Here is a 19119-nt window from a genome sequence, read left to right as displayed (position 1 = left end):
TTCACCTCTCCTTTTTGTTTGTGTTATAGAGCTCTTCGCAGAGGCTATCCGGCAGAATGGAGAGATCAGAGGGATCACCGCACCAGGTCCAGGACACTTCGAGGTCAAATGCTCGCTGTACATGGACGACGTGACCGTCTTCTGCGCTGACCAGAGTTCGGTGACTGCACTCGTCCAGACCTGTGAGGAGTTCGGACGCGCTTCAGGGGCAAAAGTCAACTGCGGGAAGTCGGAAGCCATGCTCTTCGGAAAGTGGTACCTGCCTTCTCCTGCCTCCTTCCCGTTTACTATCAAGCCGGACTTCATCAAAATTCTGGGAGTCTGGTTCGGTAAGGAAGGTGCAGCCCTAAAGTCGTGGGAAGAACGCTTGGCCAAAGTCAACCAAAGGATCGGACTGTGGAGCCTCAGACAACTCACTATTGAGGGCAAAGCAATGGTCCTGCGTAACGAAGTCTTGCCTGTGCTACAATACACTGCACAGGCATGGCCCCCTCTTGCCACCGTCTCGAGGGCCATTACCAGGACTGTGTTTCGCTTCATCTGGGGCTCGAAAATGGACAGAGTAAAGCGGACTGTTATGTACAAGGAGCCCCGCAAAGGTGGGAAGGGTATACCCGACATTCCCACTCTGCTGCGGATCGCTTTTGTATGTGACTGTGTTCGTAGGACTCTGAGGACAGCAAACGGCTCTGCGGGCAAGGCCATGTCCCGCTACTTCCTCCTTCCCCTCTGGCGAGGTTTTGGCTGGGACAAGTGGGACAGCTCCTTCCCTTACAACTGGCACGCTCCCTGGTTCTACGGAGATGTCGTCCGGTTCGTGAGGGAGCATCAACTGGAGGGTCTTAAGCCCGACTTGTGGAAACCTAAGACGATCCACAAGCACATCAGAGCAAAGGACTCACTGGAGTCTGTTCCAGGGCTTCATGCCGACACGTTGGAGACTGTTTGGACTAACGTGTCATCTGGCAGGTTGACCAACGGGCACAAGGACATTTCATGGATGGCCATCCAGGGAGGACTGCCTCTTAGGTCATTCATGCATGCCCGCAACCTGTGCAAGACCCGGTACTGCCCCAGGTGCCCCTTCACGGAGGAAACATCTTTGCACATTTTCTGGCAGTGCCCCTTTGCACAGGGTCTGTTGAAAGCCTTGGAACATGAACTCAAGGACTCAGTACCCAGGAACAGACTGTCGTACCGCTCGGTACTTTATGGACTATTTCCTGGGAATACCACGGATGGAGCAATCCAGGAAGCCTGGCGCCTTATGAACTGCTTTAAGGACGCTATATGGTTTGCCAGGAACCGTCTGATTTTGCGGAGAGAGAGTGTGTCCGTCCAGGACTGCCGCAGGCTGATCCACAGCCTGCTCAGAGACTATTCCACCTGGGACAGCCCGGACGTCGATGAGGAAGAGGACTGATACTCCCCTTCCCCCCACTCTCCCTTCTTGTGTGTTGTCTTTCAATAAAGCTTCGGGCCTGTGATTTCCCCCTTCCCTATCCCCTCCTACCCACTCCCCTATCCCATCACTTGTCTGTAATGCTTTGTTGTTTGGCTTTAGTGAATGCAAGAATGTTAGTGTAGCATGTGGTGTAATGTATAGCATAGGCTAGCCTGTACTGTGTATTATACTGTCATGTTATGTTTGACGACTGTTATTATTTATTATTTGCTGCTTCATGGCTTGCGCTGCGTCGCAGTAATGTTTGTATGATGACGATTGATTGTCAATAAAGCATTTTTCAATCAAAAATCTGTTCTTATCAGTTTAATATCTGATACGTCCCCTATCTGGGGACCATATATTAAATGGATTTTTAGAACAGGGAGATGGAAATAGAGCTTGCTCTGTCCACTCCACGCATTGACCTGGTATTGCAGTATTTCCAGGACCGGTGCACCCTTCCCTTATGTGTTGACTAAAATCAGATTCCAAAAGTGCTATTTGTGTTTGCTATTGTTTTTGTCTTTCTGATGGGATCTCCCCTTTTAATCCCATTATTTCAACACCTGTTGGACAATGCATTTGTACAGTCATGTGTGATAATGAGCTCATTTATTAAATGCAATTAATTAATACATTGCCACCTCTTGTTGTGTGTGTGTGTGTGTGTGTGTGTGTGTGTGTGTGTGTGTGTGTGTGTGTGTGTGTGTGTGTGTGTGTGTGTGTGTGTGTGTGTGTGTGTGTCTTCTGTGTTTCTGTGTTTCCGGCATTTCACATTGGAACAGCTCATTCACCTTCCTTGTCTTCTCTCCGCCCTCCCTCCTAGGTAAGTTAAAGAGCTGCACCTGAGCCAGCCACTGATTGATGCAGCAACACAGTCAACTAGTGGAGTGGAGTGGAGTAGGGGAACAGCAAACAGCCATTAAAGCAGCCAGCCGCCTACCCGCCACAATGGACCTACCTGTGTACACTAGATGGATGTGATGGAATGTACTGCCGTCCCAACATTTCCAAGAAGAAGTAAGAATTGCAGTTGCAACAAACCCTTGCTTGCCTACAAAGAGAGCAGCAATTTGGATTTGTTACTATGTTACCTAGAAGAATAAAATAACAAACTGTGCAAGGATGGAGGTTGTAGGAGCAAGGAGAACAAGTTGTCTGTAAAGTTGGTGGATGCCTATTTTCCATTTTGCAGTCCCTTGTCTCCCTCTTGTGGCCTCCTGGAGGCAACTAGCTGTGCAAAAAAAAGACAGCCTGGCGGCCGGCTGTTGCAGTGTTGCCCTCTCAGGCAACACTGAGTGACTGACTGAGCCGCACCGTCTTATATAAAGTTCAGACGGAACTTTGCACGTGTCATAGTGGAGCCCTCAGGATTCCAGAGCCAGCTTTCTGACATCATAATGGGGCCTGCCTCAGAGATAGATAAAAGCCTGGGCCCAGGCAGTGTTGGTCAGTGCTGCTCAGCAGGCAGCACCGGACTGGACTGGATTAAAGCTGATACAAGGTGTGAAGGAACAAGGGGTGGCTGTGGGCATGCACTTGCTGCCGCTGCCAGTGTTTATCTGCATGGCAGCAGGGCATTTGGGCGTTGCCAGGAAGGCGTTTTTATGTAGATTCCTCCTCTTTCAGCACTGCATTGTGGTGCAAGCAAAAGAAGCAAATCCTGTCTGGCTTCCTCTCCGGCCTTTATTCACCTCCCTCCCGCTTAGTAGCTGTAAATGTGTGTGAGCCTGCAGGGCCCCATGGAATTGCCTAGGAGTAGGCTGAATCAATCGCTGCAAGGGGTGAACAGCAGTATGGGACAGGCTCGGTCAACGGCCGGCCCATTCGGGTTATCGCTTCTCGGCCTTTTGGCTAAGATCAAGTGTAGTATCTGTTCTTATCAGTCCTTGTAAGGATAGATAGCTCGGAGAACCACTGGGGGCTATAAACACTAGCTTAGCGATCCAAGAGCGTTCCAGACGAAGCCGGCGACGAACTGCGGAGAAGAACCAGCGAAGACGACGATCCAGAAGGGAGAAGCCGCCATCGAGGAAGAAGCTCCGGGAGATCGCTGCCGGGAAGAAGAAGGAGAACTTCGGAGAAGAGCCGCTGCTGAAGGGGATCTTCGAAGAAGCTCGGCCGCAGAAGAAGAAGCTCGACGAGGAACCGCTGCGGAAGAAATTTCGTGGAAGAACCTCGGCCAGCAAGGAGAAGATTTGCATAGCTCCGCCCCCTTCGGGAAAGAGCTATCGAAGATCCTCCCCAAGCGACAGGAACAGCTGGAAGAAGCCATGGCCTCAACCAGCAACCCTGCCACCCAGAAGGAGAAGGCTGATGGACCAGGTGAGCCGGCCCAGGCCAGGACATCTCCTCCTGAAGCCTCCTCAAGCGGACAGGCCACCAGGAAGCCGAACCAGGCTGCTCCAACCCTGGAGCCCTGGATGAAGCAGACGGTGGCCCTGAAGCTGAAGGAGGTGGACGGGAGAGTGCCGGACATGACGGAAGAAGTGTTCTGCCAGAAGATGCTCCTGGACCAGGGCTTCGCTAAGCCGGAGACCATCAGCATCCAGGCCTTCATGACCGGGATGTTCTTCGTGACCTTCGCTTCGATCAACATCTGCAGAAGGTACTGGGAGATGGTGAAAGCGGCGAGGCCTGAATCCCCTTTCTCTCGCTTTGTGGGCAACTGCCCTGTCCAAAGAGAGGAAAGGCGGGTGACGGTCTCAATGCGGAACCCACACACCCCCGGCAAAGACATCACCACGCTCCTGAAGCGGTTCTGCACAGTGGTGAGGGAACCCACCCACATCCTGAACGGACTCGGCTTCTGGACTGGCAAGTGGTCGGTAATCGTCCGACTCAACAAGGATTCAAGCGCGGAAGACGGCCTCCAGCACCTGCCCCAGTCATTCTCGCTGGGCAACTCCTACGGCCTCATCTACTACCCGGACATGCCGCAGATCTGCAGGAGATGCAGCAAGAAGGGTCATTCGATGAAGGACTGCAAGGAGGACGCCTGCAAGAACTGCCGGGTAACAGGACACGAGACCAAAGACTGCCCGAAACGGACAATGTGCAACCTCTGCGGACAAGCAGCCCACTCTTACAAGGACTGCCCGAAGAGGGATCGATCCTGGGCAACTGTAGCAGCGAAAGCTCCAGCCAGAGGGAACCCCGCCCCAGCCAGAGCTCCAGCGGCACAGAAGACCGGGAAAAAGAAGGATGGTAAGAAGACGACAGTCCCTCCCCCCCCTCTCCCGGCCCTCCCTCGCCCTACCCTTCCCACCCTCCCTCGCCCGGCCCTCCCCACCCCCCCGTCCCCAACCCCTGTCACCCCCACTGAGGCTCTCACCTTCTCCTACCCACCCATCTCAGTGGTCCTGTCACCTGCACCTCTCCCAACCCAGCCTCCCTTCTCCCCAGCTCCAGCAGCACTAACATCTTCCTCTCCAGCTGCTGGAGTCCTCTCCCTGGAGGATTTTCCCCCTCTTGTCTCCTCAGGTGCCATCCAGAGGAAGAGAAAGGTGAGGGACAGCCCAGCGGCTGAGTCCTCAAAGCGACAAGTCGTGGAAATCTGCGAAGATTCCCTTGCGCAGCAGGAGGAAATGGAGCAGATGGTGGAGGAACTCGTGTCTGAACCTGAGGTCATCGACTTCACAACAGACATCCAGGTGGCTACAATCCTGGAACAATTTTTGTCAGAGGGCCTGCTGGATCTTTCGGACCCACCAAGCGAGGAGGATCCGCCCGACCGGACTGGTAACTAAGGTGTATCGTTTGCACTAACCTTCTTTATTCTCCCCCATGGCTGCTAAACTTAACATCTTTAGCCTCAATGTGAGGAGTGTTAGAGATAGGACTAGATGTCAGATGGTGCTAACTTTTCTTTCCAAGCAGTCGAGTGATATATTTATGCTGCAGGAATGTACTCTCCCCTCTTCCAGGTCATATCATCACCTGGCCAGGCAGTGGACCCATGGCCCGTCCTACTGGTCTGGTGGGGGCGACTGTAAGTCTGCAGGGGTTGCCATCCTGATTAGGGGAAGCGTATTTACTGTTGACTCTGTCCAGGAGCTCGTCTGCGGCCGCTTGTTGGTCGTAGACGGTTCCTGGGCGGGAGAGCCGATTAGGCTCATCAACGTGTACGCTCCCCCTATGAAGGCTGAGCGCCTGGAACTATTCCAGACCCTGCGGACCCAGCTCGCCACCACTAGGGCAGTGGTGATGGCCGGGGACTTCAACTGCCCCATCGAAGAGGATGGACGAAGTTCCGGCACTTCAATCAAGCTGGATGTCAGTTCCAAACTGCTTATCGAGATGGTAACCGAAGCATCCTTGCAGGACGTTGTGGGCTCCATGGGGATCGGCTCTGTGAACTATTCATGGAGCCGACCCGATGGCTCACTTCGTTCTCGGATTGACTTTGTGTTCACCTCCCGGGCAGTCAAGCAGCATGGGCACTCCATGATCCCCTGCTTCTTCTCTGACCACAGGGCCATTCCCTTCCAGGGTGCCATCGGCCACGGTTTTCCTCCCGGCCCTGGCTCCTGGAAGCTGAATTGTGCCCTGCTGGAAAGAGAGGAGGTACTGGCGGAACTTAGAGACGCCTATATTGTTTGGAGGAATGATAAAGTTTTCTTTGACAAAACCTGTGACTGGTGGGAATATGTTAAAGTTGAATTTCGTTGTTTCTTTCAGGCAAAAAGTCGTCAACAGGCGTGTGAGAGGAAGAGAGACTTCAGAGAGATGCAGCGTCAGCTGCGATCCCTGCAAGACCTCCTTCAATGCGGCTGGGACGTCAGGAAGGAGCTGGAGGAAGCCAAAAAGGGCCTGAAAAGGCACTTTGAGGAGGAATCCAAGCGAATTATCTTTCGGTCCAAGGTGGAGAACCTGGAGAAGGGTGAGAAATGTAACTCGTTCTTTTTCAGGAAACTCCATGCCGGCCACACGCCCCTGAAGGAACTCCGAGATGAGACCGGAAACATGCATTCTGGGAAGAAGGAGGTGATGGGAGTCGTCACAGACTACTACCGAAGCCTCTACTCCCGGAAAACCACTGACCCCGAAGCCGCCGATAAATTCCTGTCAGGTATCACTAATCATCTTGATCCTGCAGGTACGGAGGCTATGGACGTACCCCTGACGGTGGAGGAACTGCTCTCTGCCGCTAAATCCTTCAGACCCGGCAGGACCCCGGGCAGTGATGGTCTCCCAGCAGAGCTCTATGTAGCGCTGGGGGACTTGATCTGTCCGGACCTGCTGGAGCTCTATGAGGAGATGGTGGTGGAGGGTAGAATGCCACCGTCCTTGAGAGAAGGCATGATCACGATCTTGTATAAGCGGAAGGGGGAGAGATGTGACCTGAAAAACTGGCGTCCCATCTCTCTCCTGAACGTGGACTACAAGATCCTCGCCAAAGTATTGACCAACAGACTGAAGGTTGTCATCGGACAGATCATCGGATCGGACCAAACCTGCGGCATTCCTGGCCGTAGGGTGGCCGACAGTCTTGCCCTGGTGAGGGACACGGTGCATTACATGCAAAGCCGCCGTACACACGCGGCCCTGGTCAGTCTGGATCAGGAGAAGGCTTTTGACCGGGTCTCTCACGAATTCATGGGTAAGGCTCTGCGTAGGCTGCGGCTTGGCAGGTTGTTCTGTTTGTATGTTAACCTGATGTATTGCGACATTTACAGCTCGGTGCTGGTGAACGGCTGGAAGACTGACCCCTTTCCTGTATCGTCGGGGGTTAGACAAGGCTGTCCTCTTTCACCTCTCCTTTTTGTTTGTGTTATAGAGCTCTTCGCAGAGGCTATCCGGCAGAATGGAGAGATCAGAGGGATCACCGCACCAGGTCCAGGACACTTCGAGGTCAAATGCTCGCTGTACATGGACGACGTGACCGTCTTCTGCGCTGACCAGAGTTCGGTGACTGCACTCGTCCAGACCTGTGAGGAGTTCGGACGCGCGTCAGGGGCAAAAGTCAACTGCGGGAAGTCGGAAGCCATGCTCTTCGGAAAGTGGTACCTGCCTTCTCCTGCCTCCTTCCCGTTTACTATCAAGCCGGACTTCATCAAAATTCTGGGAGTCTGGTTCGGTAAGGAAGGTGCAGCCCTAAAGTCGTGGGAAGAACGCTTGGCCAAAGTCAACCAAAGGATCGGACTGTGGAGCCTCAGACAACTCACTATTGAGGGCAAAGCAATGGTCCTGCGTAACGAAGTCTTGCCTGTGCTACAATACACTGCACAGGCATGGCCCCCTCTTGCCACCGTCTCGAGGGCCATTACCAGGACTGTGTTTCACTTCATCTGGGGCTCGAAAATGGACAGAGTAAAGCGGACTGTTATGTACAAGGAGCCCCGCAAAGGTGGGAAGGGTATACCCGACATTCCCACTCTGCTGCGGATCGCTTTTGTATGTGACTGTGTTCGTAGGACTCTGAGGACAGCAAACGGCTCTGCGGGCAAGGCCATGTCCCGCTACTTCCTCCTTCCCCTCTGGCGAGGTTTTGGCTGGGACAAGTGGGACAGCTCCTTCCCTTACAACTGGCACGCTCCCTGGTTCTACGGAGATGTCGTCCGGTTTGTGAGGGAGCATCAACTGGAGGGTCTTAAGCCCGACTTGTGGAAACCTAAGACGATCCACAAGCACATCAGAGCAAAGGACTCACTGGAGTCTGTTCCAGGGCTTCATGCCGACACGTTGGAGACTGTTTGGACTAACGTGTCATCTGGCAGGTTGACCAACGGGCACAAGGACATTTCATGGATGGCCATCCAGGGAGGACTGCCTCTTAGGTCATTCATGCATGCCCGCAACCTGTGCAAGACCCGGTACTGCCCCAGGTGCCCCTTCACGGAGGAAACATCTTTGCACATTTTCTGGCAGTGCCCCTTTGCACAGGGTCTGTTGAAAGCCTTGGAACATGAACTCAAGGACTCAGTACCCAGGAACAGACTGTCGTACCGCTCGGTACTTTATGGACTATTTCCTGGGAATACCACGGATGGAGCAATCCAGGAAGCCTGGCGCCTTATGAACTGCTTTAAGGACGCTATATGGTTCGCCAGGAACCGTCTGATTTTGCGGAGAGAGAGTGTGTCCGTCCAGGACTGCCGCAGGCTGATCCACAGCCTGCTCAGAGACTATTCCACCTGGGACAGCCCGGACGTCGATGAGGAAGAGGACTGATACTCCCCTTCCCCCCACTCTCCCTTCTTGTGTGTTGTCTTTCAATAAAGCTTCGGGCCTGTGATTTCCCCCTTCCCTATCCCCTCCTACCCACTCCCCTATCCCATCACTTGTCTGTAATGCTTTGTTGTTTGGCTTTAGTGAATGCAAGAATGTTAGTGTAGCATGTGGTGTAATGTATAGCATAGGCTAGCCTGTACTGTGTATTATACTGTCATGTTATGTTTGACGACTGTTATTATTTATTATTTGCTGCTTCATGGCTTGCGCTGCGTCGCAGTAATGTTTGTATGATGACGATTGATTGTCAATAAAGCAATTTTCAATCAAAAAATCTGTTCTTATCAGTTTAATATCTGATACGTCCCCTATCTGGGGACCATATATTAAATGGATTTTTAGAACAGGGAGATGGAAATAGAGCTTGCTCTGTCCACTCCACGCATTGACCTGGTATTGCAGTATTTCCAGGACCGGTGCACCCTTCCCTTATGTGTTGACTAAAATCAGATTCCAAAAGTGCTATTTGTGTTTGCTATTGTTTTTGTCTTTCTGATGGGATCTCCCCTTTTAATCCCATTATTTCAACACCTGTTGGACAATGCATTTGTACAGTCATGTGTGATAATGAGCTCATTTATTAAATGCAATTAATTAATACATTGCCACCTCTTGTTGTGTGTGTGTGTGTGTGTGTGTGTGTGTGTGTGTGTGTGTGTGTGTGTGTGTGTGTGTGTGTGTGTCTTCTGTGTTTCTGTGTTTCCGGCATTTCACATTGGAACAGCTCATTCACCTTCCTTGTCTTCTCTCCGCCCTCCCTCCTAGGTAAGTTAAAGAGCTGCACCTGAGCCAGCCACTGATTGATGCAGCAACACAGTCAACTAGTGGAGTGGAGTGGAGTAGGGGAACAGCAAACAGCCATTAAAGCAGCCAGCCGCCTACCCGCCACAATGGACCTACCTGTGTACACTAGATGGATGTGATGGAATGTACTGCCGTCCCAACATTTCCAAGAAGAAGTAAGAATTGCAGTTGCAACAAACCCTTGCTTGCCTACAAAGAGAGCAGCAATTTGGATTTGTTACTATGTTACCTAGAAGAATAAAATAACAAACTGTGCAAGGATGGAGGTTGTAGGAGCAAGGAGAACAAGTTGTCTGTAAAGTTGGTGGATGCCTATTTTCCATTTTGCAGTCCCTTGTCTCCCTCTTGTGGCCTCCTGGAGGCAACTAGCTGTGCAAAAAAAAGACAGCCTGGCGGCCGGCTGTTGCAGTGTTGCCCTCTCAGGCAACACTGAGTGACTGACTGAGCCGCACCGTCTTATATAAAGTTCAGACGGAACTTTGCACGTGTCATAGTGGAGCCCTCAGGATTCCAGAGCCAGCTTTCTGACATCATAATGGGGCCTGCCTCAGAGATAGATAAAAGCCTGGGCCCAGGCAGTGTTGGTCAGTGCTGCTCAGCAGGCAGCACCGGACTGGACTGGATTAAAGCTGATACAAGGTGTGAAGGAACAAGGGGTGGCTGTGGGCATGCACTTGCTGCCGCTGCCAGTGTTTATCTGCATGGCAGCAGGGCATTTGGGCGTTGCCAGGAAGGCGTTTTTATGTAGATTCCTCCTCTTTCAGCACTGCATTGTGGTGCAAGCAAAAGAAGCAAATCCTGTCTGGCTTCCTCTCCGGCCTTTATTCACCTCCCTCCCGCTTAGTAGCTGTAAATGTGTGTGAGCCTGCAGGGCCCCATGGAATTGCCTAGGAGTAGGCTGAATCAATCGCTGCAAGGGGTGAACAGCAGTATGGGACAGGCTCGGTCAACGGCCGGCCCATTCGGGTTATCGCTTCTCGGCCTTTTGGCTAAGCTCAAGTGGCTAACCAGAGGCGTCCAGTGCTGAACTCTCGGCCCTGCAGCATCGCCCTTTGGGGCTTAAGCTGCTTGTTGCTATAGGGAGACAGCCAGTGGCAGGAAGGCGATCGACATGGGCGTTATTGTACGTCACGCTAAGGCCGGGGAAACCCGGGTCAAGTACGGCATTCGGATCGAAGTTGATGTTGGATCAGAGAAGACCCTGGACCTACGACACCTGGTGAACAACATCTTGTTTGGAATTCTGAAAGTGGAGCGGAAGAAAATCCTTTGTCTTCAGGAGCATAAGGTTGGTCATTTTACCTTGATATTGACGGATTTACCTGCCTGCCATACTTTCCATTACAATTTGATGCAAAATGTGAACAATCCTGAGCTTGGAGGACTTACTTTTATCCTGCTGTATGATGAAGGAGAAGTCTTCCTGGTTGTTTTTCTCTACAATGCACATGTACCTTTGCAAGATATCACGGCATTCCTGTCTAGACATTGTGCATATGTTAAGTTTGAGAATAAAATCTTGAACACTGAAATGATCTGGAATGGGAAATACAAATTTCGGGTCCGGTTTCGGCAAGATATTGAGGAACCAGGAGGCTTCCATTTCCCTCCATCGAACTTCTCCATTGGAAGAGACAGGGGATATCTGTTTTTTCCCAGGTGTCCTCCCTTCTGCAGGAATTGTAAAGTTTTTGGCCACACAAGGGAAGGATGTCAAAATTCAGGGAAGTGTTCCAGATGTAACCAGGAGGGTCACAAAGCAAAAGAATGTGTCAACCGCATTGTTTGTAATCTCTGCGAGGTGGAAGGGCATACATTCAAAGACTGCCCTCTGCGGAAGAAGTCATATGCAGAGGCAGCCAGGAGCCAAGTGGCTGAGATGATAGCGAGAACTGGACGGTTGGGCGAGGAGGTACCCGCTGACTATCTGGCTTCTTTAAGCACATCTCCAGTAGAAGTACGTGTGGAGGAAGGGGCAGGCATGGAGGTAGCCCCGGTCGAGGAGGATCTTCCTCACCCATCCGATGCCCAGACTGGGCTACAGGGTGAGGGAGAAATTGAGGGCGACGTCCCCGTGACTCCTCCTGTTTCTTGGAGTCTGGATGAAGTGTTTCTGGAAGGAGTTGGAGGTCAAGGGGATTTTACCACTGTAGGCACCCGACCTGCAGACGAAATTCTGGATATGGGGGCTAAGAGAGCCAGGCTGGCCGCGTCACCCCCTGTAACCCCTGGAAGGGAGGAGGAATACCCCTCATCAGTGATTTCGTTTGATGAGCCTTTTCTAGAAGATCAAGGGACCAGTTTCTTCACATTAGGTTGCCAGCCTCCAGAAGGCAAAGGCTGAAGTGCAAATGGACAACCTGCGGTTATCTGGCTATGAAAATTAAAATATGGCATCCAAACCTACATTTGATGTCGTATCCTTAAATGTACGACTGATTCAATCTAAGCCCAGGAGGGCTGCAGTTCTGGATTTTTTAAAAAATTTAGGAGCTGATGTATATTGTTTGCAAGAATGCGGTATTAGGGAACCTGTGCCAGAACAGGAATGGCCATATGGCCAATGTATATGGTCTGGTTCTTCTATAAATAAAAATGATGGGGTAGGAATATTGCTAGGGAATAGGAATTTAAAATTAGAAAGTTATATTGTGGTGGAAGTGGGGAGGTGTATTTTGGCAGAGATAAATGTCAGAGGGTGGAGGGTAAGGGTAATTAATATATATGGAGCAACAAAAAAAGAAGAGAGGTTAGAGCTCCTAGAGAAGTTGTCCTTTTTTTTGCCAGGGAGAATTCCTACGATTTGGGTTGGGGACTTTAACTGTGTGACGGAAGGGGAAAAAATGGATGTATCTGGTAAAAAGTTGTACCAATTAATCAAAGATTTTTCTTTTATAGATGCTGCTGAGGTTCATTTGGGAAAGCCACCACCCGACACTTATAGGTCTGATAGAGGAGGGGTAACATCAAGGATAGATCGGGTGCTTTTCTCAAAAAATGTGGGGTGCATGAGTTTGCGGCAGCGCGATGTGACCTTTTCTGACCATGTGTGTATGTGTGCAACTTTTGAAGGGGATGTTCGTTTAGTGCGTGGTGCAGGGGTATGGAAGTTAAATGTAAGTTTATTAGAGGATGAAAGAATTGTGAAGGCTTTTATATATGCGTATAAAGGATGGAAATCGCGGCAGGAATCTTTTGGGAATGTGTTGGAGTGGTGGGATTGGATGAAGAATGAATGTAAAAGATTCTTTAAAAAATGGGGCTATAAAAAAGCAGCTATGCTAAGAAACCAATATAATGAGTTGAATGTTAGAATAGAATGGTTGAGAAAACTTGGCGAGCTTGGTGTGGATGTCAGTGATTTGATGAGGGACGCAAGGAATGAAAGTAGGCTTTTATTAGAGGAAAAAGGGAAAAAAATTATATATAGATCAAAAGTTGAAAACTTAGACAAAGATGAAAAATGTACAAGATTTTTTTTCAAAAAAATATGTGGTAAAAAGGATGATATGGATGAATTATTGAATGATAGGGGTGAGTGTGTTTCTGGAAAGGATGTGATGAGTGAAGTTGAAGGTTTTTATACCCAGTTGTATGGAGAGAAGTGGTATGATAAGGATTTGATGAATGAGGTTTTGAATGGGTTGGAAAATAAACTTGGAGAGGAAGATCGTGAGTCTCTGTGTGGTGATATTACCATGGATGAAGTGAGAAATGTGGTGATGAGTGCAAGTAAAAATAAAACACCTGGGAAGGATGGGATCCCAATTGAATTATATGTGAGGATGTGGGATATAATTGGTGGGGATTTGCTTGAGGTATGTCAGTATATGTGGAAGCATGGTGTGCTGAGCGAATCTATGAAAGAAGGTGTGGTTGTGCTGATATATAAAAAAGGTGAGAAGAAAAATTTGGCAAATTGGAGGCCAATTACTTTGTTGGATTCTGACTATAAGTGTTTTAGTAAAGTATTGGCCAATAGGATGCGTGAGGTTGTTGCTGAAGTGGTGAATGAAGATCAAGTGTGTGCAGTGCCTGGTAGAAGTATGACTGATAATTTGTTGTTACTAAGGGATATGATTGGGGACTGTATGGATAGAAAGCAGAAATGTATGGTCCTATCTGTGGATTTTGAAAAGGCATTTGATAGGGTGTCGCATGAGTTTATGTTTAGTGTGCTGTGTAAAATGGGTTTTCCGAGAAAGTTTGTGTATGCAGTGAAAGGTTTGTATGGGAACGTAACAAGTGAGTTTCTCGTAAATGGGTTTCTGAGTGGAAAAGTGGGGATAAGGTCAGGTGTCAGGCAGGGTTGTCCTATGTCCCCTGTCCTGTTCATTAGTGTGATTGAAGTGTTGTTGTGTATGGTTAGAAGGGAAAAATTTATGAGGGGGTTATTAATTCCTGGGAGTAATGGTAAGTTTCTGAAAGTATTGGGTTATATGGACGATGTGGTGATTGTTAGTGAAAGAGAGGCGGAGATAAATAGAGCGAGATTGTTGTTGAGGTTGTTTTGTAGTGCGTCTGCGTTTAAAGTGAATTGGGGTAAATGTAGCTTTAAGTGTTTTGGTGATAGGAGTGTGAGAATGGATGGGGTTAATTGTGAGATGGGTGCTATTAAAATATTGGGTGTGCAATTTAATGAGGATTTGAGAGGGAATGAAAGTTGGGATGAATGTGGTATGAGAATAGAACGAAAACTGAACTTTTGGAGACTGAGAAGTTTGACACTGACGGGAAAAATTTTGATAGTTAAATCTGTTGTGTTACCAATTTTACTTTTTTGTGCAGTTGTTTTCCCTTTTGCTACTCACAAAATTAAGAAGACGGAAAAGATGATTTTTACATTTTTTTGGGGGAGTAGAATGGAAAAATTGAAGAGAGAGTATGTGTATAAGATGTGTGTGAATGGTGGTTTGGATTTTCCAAATGTTGAGGTATTTTTGGCTTTGAATTATATCAAAGTGGTGTCTGTGTTAGTGCAGAGGAATAATAAGACTGGTTTCATGATTAGATACTTGGCTGGTTGGATGTTGTATGGTCTGAATTGGGTAAAGAGAGATGCAAGTGTGCCTGTGGCTTTCAAGTGTCCAGTGTGGTATATGAGGATTGAGGTTTTTGTGAGGAAAAATGACTTGCTTGCTGTGCCAATGAGTGAGTTTAAAAATAAGAATGCGGTGATGAAGAGAATACGTGCGAATGAAATTCCATGTGAAATTGCAGGTTTGAGGTCTAATGAAGTGCAGAGTGTATGGAGTAAATTGAAGGTGAGTGGTATGTCAAACAGACAGCGTGATATTGTATGGATGTCGCTGCATAATATCCTACCTGTTAGGCAAGTGCAGAAAAGAAGGGATCTTATTAGGTCTGAGGTTTGCCCGAGGAATGGATGTGGAGCAAGTGAGAGTGTGAGACATATGTTGTGGGATTGTGACTATTCGTATGAAGTATGGAAAGGGGTGGGTGGTTTGTGTAAAGAACTAGCGGGGGTAAAATTTGTTAATTGGAAAGTAGCAATGTTTGGAATGGGTGCAAGTAGTCGTATGAAAGATAGAATTATGTGGTTAATTATGGCATGTGTGATGGAAAGTTTGTGGGATGTGAGAAACTTGTTAGTGTTTAAAAGGAAATTAGTGCCTGTAAATGAGTGTATTAGGATGATTTTGTCTAGACTTTACGTCATGTATTTGTGGGATAGACAGCGTGGTGGTGGCCTAGATTCAGAGGGGATATGGAAGTTCAAAAAATGGAAATTCCTGATACGATGTAGGTAATATTGTTCTGTTTTTTTTTGTGATTGTTTATGTAAATTGAAGAAAAAATAAAGAACAAACCAGAATGATGATAAGTTTGAAGCAACGTGGATTTGATTTTCAAGTTTTGAGAAACATTATAAGTTGCTTATAACTAACTGAAATGGTTTTAAAAAAAAAAAAAAAAAAATCTGTTCTTATCAGTTTAATATCTGATACGTCCCCTATCTGGGGACCATATATTAAATGGATTTTTAGAACAGGGAGATGGAAATAGAGCTTGCTCTGTCCACTCCACGCATTGACCTGGTATTGCAGTATTTCCAGGACCGGTGCACCCTTCCCTTATGTGTTGACTAAAATCAGATTCCAAAAGTGCTATTTGTGTTTGCTATTGTTTTTGTCTTTCTGATGGGATCTCCCCTTTTAATCCCATTATTTCAACACCTGTTGGACAATGCATTTGTACAGTCATGTGTGATAATGAGCTCATTTATTAAATGCAATTAATTAATACATTGCCACCTCTTGTTGTGTGTGTGTGTGTGTGTGTGTGTGTGTGTGTGTGTGTGTGTGTGTGTGTGTGTGTGTGTGTGTGTGTGTGTGTGTGTGTGTGTGTGTGTGTGTGTGTGTGTGTGTGTGTGTGTGTGTGTGTGTGTGTGTGTGTGTGTGTGTGTGTGTGTGTGTGTGTGTGTGTGTGTGTGTCTTCTGTGTTTCTGTGTTTCCGGCATTTCACATTGGAACAGCTCATTCACCTTCCTTGTCTTCTCTCCGCCCTCCCTCCTAGGTAAGTTAAAGAGCTGCACCTGAGCCAGCCACTGATTGATGCAGCAACACAGTCAACTAGTGGAGTGGAGTGGAGTAGGGGAACAGCAAACAGCCATTAAAGCAGCCAGCCGCCTACCCGCCACAATGGACCTACCTGTGTACACTAGATGGATGTGATGGAATGTACTGCCGTCCCAACATTTCCAAGAAGAAGTAAGAATTGCAGTTGCAACAAACCCTTGCTTGCCTACAAAGAGAGCAGCAATTTGGATTTGTTACTATGTTACCTAGAAGAATAAAATAACAAACTGTGCAAGGATGGAGGTTGTAGGAGCAAGGAGAACAAGTTGTCTGTAAAGTTGGTGGATGCCTATTTTCCATTTTGCAGTCCCTTGTCTCCCTCTTGTGGCCTCCTGGAGGCAACTAGCTGTGCAAAAAAAAGACAGCCTGGCGGCCGGCTGTTGCAGTGTTGCCCTCTCAGGCAACACTGAGTGACTGACTGAGCCGCACCGTCTTATATAAAGTTCAGACGGAACTTTGCACGTGTCATAGTGGAGCCCTCAGGATTCCAGAGCCAGCTTTCTGACATCATAATGGGGCCTGCCTCAGAGATAGATAAAAGCCTGGGCCCAGGCAGTGTTGGTCAGTGCTGCTCAGCAGGCAGCACCGGACTGGACTGGATTAAAGCTGATACAAGGTGTGAAGGAACAAGGGGTGGCTGTGGGCATGCACTTGCTGCCGCTGCCAGTGTTTATCTGCATGGCAGCAGGGCATTTGGGCGTTGCCAGGAAGGCGTTTTTATGTAGATTCCTCCTCTTTCAGCACTGCATTGTGGTGCAAGCAAAAGAAGCAAATCCTGTCTGGCTTCCTCTCCGGCCTTTATTCACCTCCCTCCCGCTTAGTAGCTGTAAATGTGTGTGAGCCTGCAGGGCCCCATGGAATTGCCTAGGAGTAGGCTGAATCAATCGCTGCAAGGGGTGAACAGCAGTATGGGACAGGCTCGGTCAACGGCCGGCCCATTCGGGTTATCGCTTCTCGGCCTTTTGGCTAAGATCAAGTGTAGTATCTGTTCTTATCAGTTTAATATCTGATACGTCCCCTATCTGGGGACCATATATTAAATGGATTTTTAGAACAGGGAGATGGAAATAGAGCTTGCTCTGTCCACTCCACGCATTGACCTGGTATTGCAGTATTTCCAGGACCGGTGCACCCTTCCCTTATGTGTTGACTAAAATCAGATTCCAAAAGTGCTATTTGTGTTTGCTATTGTTTTTGTCTTTCTGATGGGATCTCCCCTTTTAATCCCATTATTTCAACACCTGTTGGACAATGCATTTGTACAGTCATGTGTGATAATGAGCTCATTTATTAAATGCAATTAATTAATACATTGCCACCTCTTGTTTTGTGTGTGTGTGTGTGTGTGTGTGTGTGTGTGTGTGTGTGTGTGTGTGTGTGTGTGTGTGTGTGTGTGTGTGTGTGTGTGTGTGTGTGTGTGTGTGTGTGTGTGTGTGTGTGTGTGTGTGTGTGTGTGTGTGTGTGTGTGTGTGTGTGTGTGTGTGTGTGTGTGTGTGTGTGTGTCTTCTGTGTTTCTGTGTTTCCGGCATTTCACATTGGAACAGCTCATTCACCTTCCTTGTCTTCTCTCCGCCCTCCCTCCTAGGTAAGTTAAAGAGCTGCACCTGAGCCAGCCACTGATTGATGCAGCAACACAGTCAACTAGTGGAGTGGAGTGGAGTAGGGGAACAGCAAACAGCCATTAAAGCAGCCAGCCGCCTACCCGCCACAATGGACCTACCTGTGTACACTAGATGGATGTGATGGAATGTACTGCCGTCCCAACATTTCCAAGAAGAAGTAAGAATTGCAGTTGCAACAAACCCTTGCTTGCCTACAAAGAGAGCAGCAATTTGGATTTGTTACTATGTTACCTAGAAGAATAAAATAACAAACTGTGCAAGGATGGAGGTTGTAGGAGCAAGGAGAACAAGTTGTCTGTAAAGTTGGTGGATGCCTATTTTCCATTTTGCAGTCCCTTGTCTCCCTCTTGTGGCCTCCTGGAGGCAACTAGCTGTGCAAAAAAAAGACAGCCTGGCGGCCGGCTGTTGCAGTGTTGCCCTCTCAGGCAACACTGAGTGACTGACTGAGCCGCACCGTCTTATATAAAGTTCAGACGGAACTTTGCACGTGTCATAGTGGAGCCCTCAGGATTCCAGAGCCAGCTTTCTGACATCATAATGGGGCCTGCCTCAGAGATAGATAAAAGCCTGGGCCCAGGCAGTGTTGGTCAGTGCTGCTCAGCAGGCAGCACCGGACTGGACTGGATTAAAGCTGATACAAGGTGTGAAGGAACAAGGGGTGGCTGTGGGCATGCACTTGCTGCCGCTGCCAGTGTTTATCTGCATGGCAGCAGGGCATTTGGGCGTTGCCAGGAAGGCGTTTTTATGTAGATTCCTCCTCTTTCAGCACTGCATTGTGGTGCAAGCAAAAGAAGCAAATCCTGTCTGGCTTCCTCTCCGGCCTTTATTCACCTCCCTCCCGCTTAGTAGCTGTAAATGTGTGTGAGCCTGCAGGGCCCCATGGAATTGCCTAGGAGTAGGCTGAATCAATCGCTGCAAGGGGTGAACAGCAGTATGGGACAGGCTCGGTCAACGGCCGGCCCATTCGGGTTATCGCTTCTCGGCCTTTTGGCTAAGATCAAGTGTAGTATCTGTTCTTATCAGTTTAATATCTGATACGTCCCCTATCTGGGGACCATATATTAAATGGATTTTTAGAACAGGGAGATGGAAATAGAGCTTGCTCTGTCCACTCCACGCATTGACCTGGTATTGCAGTATTTCCAGGACCGGTGCACCCTTCCCTTATGTGTTGACTAAAATCAGATTCCAAAAGTGCTATTTGTGTTTGCTATTGTTTTTGTCTTTCTGATGGGATCTCCCCTTTTAATCCCATTATTTCAACACCTGTTGGACAATGCATTTGTACAGTCATGTGTGATAATGAGCTCATTTATTAAATGCAATTAATTAATACATTGCCACCTCTTGGTGTGTGTGTGTGTGTGTGTGTGTGTGTGTGTGTGTGTGTGTGTGTGTGTGTGTGTGTGTGTGT

The 19119-nt window shown here is 48.5% G+C and overlaps 3 non-coding genes and 3 pseudogenes across 3 annotated transcripts; all 6 read left to right on the top strand.

Annotated features, from left to right (window-relative positions):
• The first annotated feature begins 1735 nt into the window (after nucleotides 1-1735).
• Nucleotides 1736-1909, top strand: LOC142653778 (U2 spliceosomal RNA; annotated as a pseudogene).
• Nucleotides 1910-3281: 1372 nt separating this feature from the next.
• On the top strand, nucleotides 3282-3383 carry LOC142654516 (U2 spliceosomal RNA; annotated as a pseudogene).
• Nucleotides 3384-8919: 5536 nt separating this feature from the next.
• LOC142653838 (U2 spliceosomal RNA) lies at nucleotides 8920-9107 on the top strand. Its single transcript, XR_012848694.1, has one exon. It is a non-coding gene; the product is annotated as a U2 spliceosomal RNA (small nuclear RNA).
• A 6290-nt stretch (nucleotides 9108-15397) lies between these two features.
• LOC142654018 (U2 spliceosomal RNA) lies at nucleotides 15398-15577 on the top strand (annotated as a pseudogene).
• A 1452-nt stretch (nucleotides 15578-17029) lies between these two features.
• LOC142653540 (U2 spliceosomal RNA) lies at nucleotides 17030-17220 on the top strand. Its single transcript, XR_012848468.1, has one exon. It is a non-coding gene; the product is annotated as a U2 spliceosomal RNA (small nuclear RNA).
• A 1456-nt stretch (nucleotides 17221-18676) lies between these two features.
• LOC142653539 (U2 spliceosomal RNA) lies at nucleotides 18677-18867 on the top strand. The gene has a single exon (XR_012848467.1). It is a non-coding gene; the product is annotated as a U2 spliceosomal RNA (small nuclear RNA).
• Nucleotides 18868-19119: the final 252 nt, after the last annotated feature.

This window comes from Rhinoderma darwinii, chromosome 5 (assembly GCF_050947455.1).
Source record: "Rhinoderma darwinii isolate aRhiDar2 chromosome 5, aRhiDar2.hap1, whole genome shotgun sequence".
In the NCBI taxonomy this organism is placed as follows: domain Eukaryota; kingdom Metazoa; phylum Chordata; class Amphibia; order Anura; family Rhinodermatidae; genus Rhinoderma; species Rhinoderma darwinii.
This window is presented reverse-complemented; position numbering and strand designations above follow the sequence as displayed.